At 40.1% G+C, this 8,302-nt stretch overlaps 1 non-coding gene across 1 annotated transcript; it reads right to left on the reverse strand.

The window, feature by feature from the left end:
* Nucleotides 1-4,460: 4,460 nt before the first annotated feature.
* LOC141624546 (small nucleolar RNA R71) lies at nucleotides 4,461-4,567 on the reverse strand. Its single transcript, XR_012534353.1, has one exon. It is a non-coding gene; the product is annotated as a small nucleolar RNA R71 (small nucleolar RNA).
* Between the last annotated feature and the right edge of the window lie 3,735 nt (nucleotides 4,568-8,302).

Genomic DNA, 8,302 nt, shown 5'->3' on the forward strand with positions numbered 1-8,302 from the left:
AACAATGTTGTAGTTTGTGATTGAACACTTTTGGATTTGGAATTAAACATTAAACCATGTGAACAATAGTAAGTCGTAACATTGAACAATTAACTCTCAAATAGTTAGTGGCCCTAAAAATCAGGAAATAAAAATCAGAGTTAGTGGTTCCTGAAAATAAGTAAGTTAATTTTTGCTTCGAAAAGTCAACAAACAACTACGTGCTGACAACTCAGCAGTGTGGTTGTTCTTTTAATGAATAGGATTAGTGTTGTGAGTTTTTATTATGTTGTACTAGCTAGGTATTATGTATTTTGTGCTAGTTTTATTATGTGGGATGTCTTAGTCGACATTCTAGCTTCGACAAGTTGTAAACTTGCTTAGCTTTATTTGTTGTCAAATTTATAATCCTTCTCATTATTAATTAAATAAGAGGATTTCTTGTGTCAAAACAAATTGTGAACGCATGTTTCTTCCATCCATTTTGCAAAGGTAATTTGGTTTGACTTATCCTAAATATTGCACATGTAAAGGGGATTTTGTGGGGAGGGAGAAAGGCTTATTTGTATTTTTGTGGGAAAGGGGAATGTTTTTCCCTTTTCCTTTTTTTTTGAAGTTGGTATGGGTGATGTTTTTTTGTATGTGGGGATGGTTGTATCTTTCTTGTGTAAGAAAAGACTGCCTACGTATCCACCCAAACAGGTGAAATCAAACCATGATCATAGTTCGGGTTTGTTAATAATTTTGGGTGTTGTGGTTGTATCCCTTTTGTGTAAGAAGGACTGCCTACGTATCTATCTGAAGAGGTGAAATCAAACCATGCTCGTAGTTCAGGTTTTTTTTTTGTGAGTGCAAATGGTTGTTGCCTTTGACAGATCAAAGGTCGTTTGAAACGTGGCAAGGTGCCGTAACTTAGGCTCGGTAAAACATGCAATTTCAAATCAGAACGCGTTGAGGAACTTGACTTGAAAAGGATATTGTGGTTGCTAGTTGTAAAACTAGGGCGAGGTTTGTTGGTTGCTTGGTTTTAAGGGTAGTACTTCTTGAGTTGGTCTAGGTTGGTCGGGTTTGTAAAATCCTCCCCGTCTAGGTCACTCAGTCTCACTGCGCCCCCCGAAAGTATTTTCTTGACCAGGTACGGCCCGGCCCAATTGGGTTTGAATTTCCCCCTCGGATCGACGGGTAGTGGTGCTCAAACCGACTTGAGGACTAAGTCGCCTTCTTTGATGTTCCTGGGTTTGACCTTTTTGTTGAATGCCCATTTTATACGTCGTTGGTATAGCTGGACATTGTGCAAGGCGTTGAGTCGTCGTTCGTCTAGAAGCGTGAGTTATTCGAACCTTCGACGGGTCCATTCCGCCTCAGGAACCTGACTCTCCAGTAGGATGCGTAGAGATGGGGCCTCCAACTCTACTGGTTGAACCACCTCCATGCCGTATGCTAGGTATAAGGGTGTGGCGCCTGTGGGTATTCGAATGGAGGTTCGGTATCCCCAGAGTGCGAATGGGAGTTTGCTCGGCCAATCGCGGTAATTATCTTGCATCTTCTTGATAATGGTGACAAGAGTTTTGTTTTCTGCCTCTACCGCTCCGTTGGTTTGGGGACAATAGGGGGACGATCAATGCCGCTTGATTTTGTATTTGTCTAGCAAGGCTTGTGTTTCTGCCCGGAAGTGGGAGCCTTGGTCGCTGATGATTTCATGGGGTACCCCCATATCTGCAGATGATGTTGTCCTGGATGAACTTGGCCATTTGTTTGGTGGTCAAGACTGCATAGGACTGAGCTTCTACCCATTTGGTGAAGTAGTCGATGGCGACGAGGACGAAGCAATGCCCTTTGGTGCCTATCGGGTTGACCTTCCCGATGATGTCGATGCCCCAGGTCGAGAACGGCCAGGGTGATGTCATGGTATATAAGAGGGATGGTGGTATGTGTTGTATGTTGGCGAAGATTTGGCAACTGTTGCAATGTTTGACGTATTTTCTGCAATCGGCTTCCATGGTGGTCCAGTAGTAGCCTAACCACGTGATTTTTCGGGTCACCATTTGATGTGACCAAAATTTGAGCATATTTAGTCCCCGAATTAGCCTCGTTCCTATGCTTTTTAGTGCATAATTGGATCATTTACTATCTTTAGTCCTTTTTTTGCACATTCTTTGAGGTTTTGTTTCCTTGGTAAGAGAGGAGTGCAAACCTTGCATTTTCAGGGCAAAATGGAGCTAAATTGATCGAATCTAATGACCAAGCATCAAAGTGTAGAGAAGACTAGAAGGCCTATGTAAATAATGTAGTAGATGGGCAATGATGAAGAAGATCCTTGCATCACCGACAAGATCCTTGAGGATTGTTGGAAGAAGAAAAGAAGAAAAGAGGAAGAAGCTTGCTGGACTACAATCAGTCCGTCGCAGCCTCGGGACGCTCATCCAAGACCTCCACAATCCGAGCGTCCCACCACCATGCCCGCTCGTCCTGCACCACCACAATCCGCTCGTCCTGACCCCTTGGGCGCTCGGATTCCTGCCCAGTACAGCTCCTTGTTCCACTCCGGATGCGCATATTTCTGAAAGACTAGAAAAAAGGAGACTAGCATCTTCCTTCGAGAAGAGCATTTCCTCAACTTTTCTTAAGGGTCTTAATCGTCATTTAAGCCCTTAGTAACCCTAATTTATGTACATAATCCTCACTATAAATACCCAATTGTACTAATTAGATGATAATGAATCCTTAACATTATTTATGTTCTTCCTAATCTCATTTTAATCTTGTAATCAACTTTTAATTAAGCATTAATACAAATCTCATTTCCTTAATTTCTCTATTGTTCATCATTTATTTTGGGTAATTGAAGATTATTTGGGTATTATTGGGAGATTGACAACCTTCCATCAATCATCAAGTACTTCTATTATTCTTTGCTTATTATTTTGGAATCATCATTAGGTATAATTCTCTTAACCCTTGTTTTAATTATTGTTAATCATTTTCCATTCATTCATCATGTTTTGCTTTGTTAATATGTTTGACAACCTTGTTAGCATGTTAAACTTGATAATGAGTGAGTAGTTTCCTTAGCTAGGGTTAATGGGGAATTAGGGGAAACCAACATGGGGGATGATTCATGCTTAATCTAATATGTTCACATGATTTATTTGCTTGTTTGTTGTGATCTCAACTTATGCACATGTTATGTTTGATGAAATGCGAGCCTATGAATCCTTGCATTTTTAACCATCACTTACCTTTTCAATGAGACTTGTAAGACATAAACCAACTCGAGTCTCATTAGACCATGTGTATAATTGAGTAGGGAGGATTAAGTCGCCTTGTAGGTGTTGTACAATCTAATCGATTCGGCTCCGGGACCCAAACCTTCCTAAGATTGTAAGATATAAACCAACTCGATCCTATCACAACAATAATTGCTTGCTTATAATTTGAGAATATGTTTGTATGATTAATTCCCATGAATCCCCTATGAACCCATGACGCCCTAGTGCTTTTAATTAATTGTTTACATGTCATTTTAATCATCTTGCTTGTTTATTTACATTGTTATTTAGTTTAGTGATCTTCTTATCTCAACCCAAATTGTGACACCCGTAGACACCACTACTTGCAATCGAAAATCCTACATCAATACCCGTCCCTTGGGATCCGACCTTTACTTACCCCTTTACTAATTGTAGAGTAGTTTGTGAAACTATAAATATTGTTTTGGTTTAGGTGCTCCTAACGACAAGTAACCGAAAACGATAGTCCGACCAAAAATGGCGTCGTTGCCGGGGACGGTGTTAACTTGATTTGATTTTCTTTGATTGTTATTAGTTGTGTCTTTCTTTGCCTTGGGGAAGTAAAACTCCTCAAGGTTTGTTCTAATTGTTTTCACGTTGTTTGATATTTTGCATGTCTGGAAGATCACAAGGTAACTTGTTACCCATTGATCACGAAATTGAAAGAACTTTGACAACCAATAGAAGACTTGGTAGAAATACTTTGAGAGGTATTGGTGAGATTGTGGATATTCAACCAAACAATATTGAGTTTATCAACCCTTTTGCAAGAGAAGGAGAGGAGAACCCAACATAAAACCCACCACAAAATCAACCCACAATGTCTAAATTTTCATCACATTCTGTATCAACCGAGGAGAACCTACCCAATGGTACTCCCACACCACAACACTTGACCAGTAATTTTATTGCAAAATACGCATTTATCCAATTAGTCGAAAGAAGCCAATTTTGGGGGATGCCTAGTGAAGACCCTCATTCTCATATGGAGACTTTTTGTGACTATTGTGATGTGATTTCACAAACCGGAATGACTCAAGACCAAATTCGATGGGTCTTATTTCCTTTTTCTTTGATTGGTATCGCGAAACAATGGTTAAAGATCCTTGATAAGGCTACTCTTGGATTGACTCTTGGAAAAAATTGGCTCTTGCTTTCTACAAAAAGTTCTACCCTCCGGAAAAGACTAACATGCTAAGAGCCCAAATCACGGGGTTTAAACAAAGGGACGAAGAATCTTTGTATGAAGCTTGGGAGCGATTCAAAGGAACTTGTCGCTCATGTCCTCATCATGGACTTAGCGAGTGGTTCTTGATACAACAATTTTGGAATGGTCTTTATGAAGACTCCCGAAATATTCTCAACATGGGATCAAATGATATGTTCACCGAAGTTGACGATAATCAAACATGGAACAAGATTTGAAGTTTGAAAAGGCTATGGCTAAACTTGAAGAAGCCTCAAAATCACCAAAGCAACATGTTAATGCCATGGTGTCATCCTCATCAATTCCAAGTGAAATATGTGAGAATTGTGGAACTTTGGGACATGACCAAAGTGAATGTAGGGGAACAAGTGAGCAAGTGAATGCTTTTCAAGCATACAAGAGTGGTGCTCCTTATTTCAACTATTACAATGAAAACACCAAATTCCATACAAATCTCTCATACAAAAGCCAAAATGTTCAAAACCCTCAACCAACATACACCCCACCTCCAATGAGAAACCAAAATCAAAGACCCTTTTACAACCAAAACCAAGGTTTCCAAAATTAAACTCCATACACTCAATCAAATGACCAAGGTTTTGATGTTCAAAAAGCGGTCCTCCAAATGCAAAAAAACCAACAAGAGTTTTTCACTCAAATGCAAAAGGATAGCCAAGCAAAAGACATCACCATTAACAACATACTAGCTCACACAAAGATGTTGGAGACCCAAATGTCTCAATTAGCATCTTCAAGTTCACAAAGACAAAAGGGGGAACTACCACCTCAAGGTAATCCCCCAAGACAAGAATCGGTGAGTGCCATCCATTTGAGGAGTGGTACAAGGTATGAAGGGCCGAAGCAACCCGTTGATGAAGATGTTGTGAATGCTAGTGACAAGGAAAGAGTTGTTGAAAACTCTAAAGAAGAAGAACCCGCCATTCAAGAAGTTTCAAAGAAGGATGAAGAGAAGGCCAAAGAAAAGGATCCTATTGTGATTAGACTTCGATTCCCGAGTGGTCAAACTAAGCCTAAGTTTGATGACCAACTTGGAAAATTCATGGAGATTGTGAAGAATTTAGAAGTCTCAATTCCATTTACAGAATTCATCAATCGCGTCCCCGCCTATGCAAAGTATATGAAAGATATCCTTACAAAGAAGAAATCAAACCGGAAGCTTGAGACTATTGCTTTTACTAAAGTAAGTAGTGCTATTATTCAAGGAAGTTCACCTCCAAAGCTCAAGGATCCGGGAAGTTTCTCCATTCCATGCACTATTGGTGACACCATGATCAACAAAGCTCTATGTGACCTTGGGGTAAGTGTGAGTGTTATGCCATATTCGGTAAGCAAGAGGCTAGGAATGGGAGAACTCAAATGCACCAACATCACGCTTCAAATGGCGGATAGATCAACAAATACACCTTTAGGGGTATGGGAAGATGTTCCCGTAAGAATTGGAAAATTCTTCATCCCGGTGGATTTCGTTATTGTTGACATGGAAGAAGACTCAAACATTCCTATTATCTTAGGAAGACCTTTCTTGCACACCGTCCGAGCGGTGATCGATGTAAAACATGGAGAGCTCACCCTTGAAGTGGGAGATGAAACCATCAGTTTCAATCTTGACAAGACTATGAGAGCTCCACGATTGCATGAGCCATGTTTTATGGTTAATCACTATAGCCGGAAAGATGATAGGAAGAAGTTGGAATTTCAATGGAAAAAGAAAGTGGATGATGCTCCATCCAAAGAGCAAGGAAATTGCAATATTGAGAGCTTGAAAAGCTCACCCATGATAAGTGAAGAAGAAGGCCTCATTGGCCAAGACAAGAAAGAATGAGAGTTATCTTCATCAACTCAAGACATTTTTAGTGATCAAGTAGACGAAGTATGCGGTCTTTGGGATGATGAGTTTAAAGGGATATTCAATCCCTATATTGGTAATGCTATGGCCCAAGACCATCATGGAGAACAACAAGTGCAAAGGTCTATTGAGGACCTTTATTATGACAATGAACAAGCTTTCGATTAGTTCTTCAAGGTGTTGAGTAACATCAACAACACCTTGAACATGCCTCCTTGACATCTCACATTGGATGAGAGTTTGGTGGAGTCCTCCCTAAACCACCATTTGTAAATATTCTAACTCCCTAACTTGCATTTCAATTATTGTATTGCATTTTTGTCATTTTTGGATTTACATTTTTATGCCTTGATCAAGATTTTCATCATTTTGAGAGAAGTGAGGGAGGGACTTATGAGTTTATTGATGTGTAGTGTTTTGCCTTAGTGTGGGGATATCAATTGCCTAGGCTATTCATGCCTTTGTAGTGCCCCTACAATGAAGAACACAAGAATTGAAGAATGAAATGACACGGGTTACGAAGCACCCACGGATGGACCTGAATCCGTTTGGTCGACAGATAATCCGCTTGTCTTGAAAGAACCCGAACGTCCAAGGCATAAGACGCTCGTCTTATGAATCCGCGGAAAATATTTTTGGGTCTGACTGTGAATCCGAGTGTCACAGCAAGGAATCCGCTCGTCTCAGTCAGGACGGTCGTCCAAGAAGAAAGACGCTCGTCTTTTTACTGCTAAAAATTTGGGATTTTTCACTGGAAAGGAATCCGAGCATCCTAAGCCAAAGACGCTCGTCTCAGCTCAAGAATCCGCTCGTCCTTCCTGCAATCCGCTCGTCCCGTGCGTCTTTTTCTGAACCTAGAAATTGGAGAATCCGAGCATCTCGATACTGAAGCCGCTCGTGTCTCTCTGCAATTCAAAAACCAACGGGTCATTTAAACCCTCCTTTACCATTCATTTTTCATTATTTCAAAACACAAACACTGCCCAAAACCCCAAAACCCTCATCCTCTCCATCAACAAAAACCAATTTTCTCAACCAAAATCAACCACAACAAATCCAAACTTCCTCAAAACAAAAATTAATCACTCCTTTAGCAATAACAAGTGATTCAAACACCAAAATCTTCAAGTTTTGAGTCGATTTTTAGGATACAAGGCAACCTTCATCTATCCTAAATCGATTTGGGAATTACAAGAAATTAAAGATTTCAAGCTTTCATTGGTGTTACTAATCAAAGGAGTATGGCATACTAATCAAAGGAGTATGGCAAGAACAAAACGTGGAAGCAAGGCACCCCAAAAGAAGACACTTTCTAAGAGGCAACAAGCTCTTCAAGACAAACAAGCATCAAAGGCATTGGTAGTTCATAATGCAAGGTTGGAGATTCAAGAACAAGGTCCTCCTATGGAAGCTACTACTTCTACCGCTCCGGTCATTGAACAATTAGCCGATTATCCGGAGGTAATTTTCACTTCCGACTCCCATAGGAAGAAATTTATTCTCTTTGCTAAGAAAACCATCATGCCTACTATGTTTATTTGGGAAGATGCATTGTCAAAATTGGGTGTTCTTGAGCAAACTAAGACCTTTTTAGAGTCAATGGGGTTGAGTAAGTTGTTTGCAATGCAACAATTGACATACTCCTCCCTCACTTTAGAGTTTTTGAGCTCTTTGAAAGTCACAAAGGTGGAGACCCGAACCATTATTGAGTTTCATCTTGAAAATGTTGATAGATGCTTATCTTATGACGAAATGGGTAAGATATTTGGCCTTAGTGATAATGCGACTTTTACAAATAATCCTACCAAGTATGACCCCGCTCCTCTTTAGATGGCCATTTTCGGAAAGAAATTCGTATCTTATCATGATTGTCGTGCCCTCTTAGTCCATCATCCAGGCATTAGAGTATGGCATAAGGTCATTGGGAATACTTTGATAGCTAGGAAAGGCACAAATCAT

The sequence above is a fragment of the Silene latifolia genome, chromosome X (genome assembly GCF_048544455.1).
Source record: "Silene latifolia isolate original U9 population chromosome X, ASM4854445v1, whole genome shotgun sequence".
NCBI lineage: Eukaryota > Viridiplantae > Streptophyta > Magnoliopsida > Caryophyllales > Caryophyllaceae > Silene > Silene latifolia.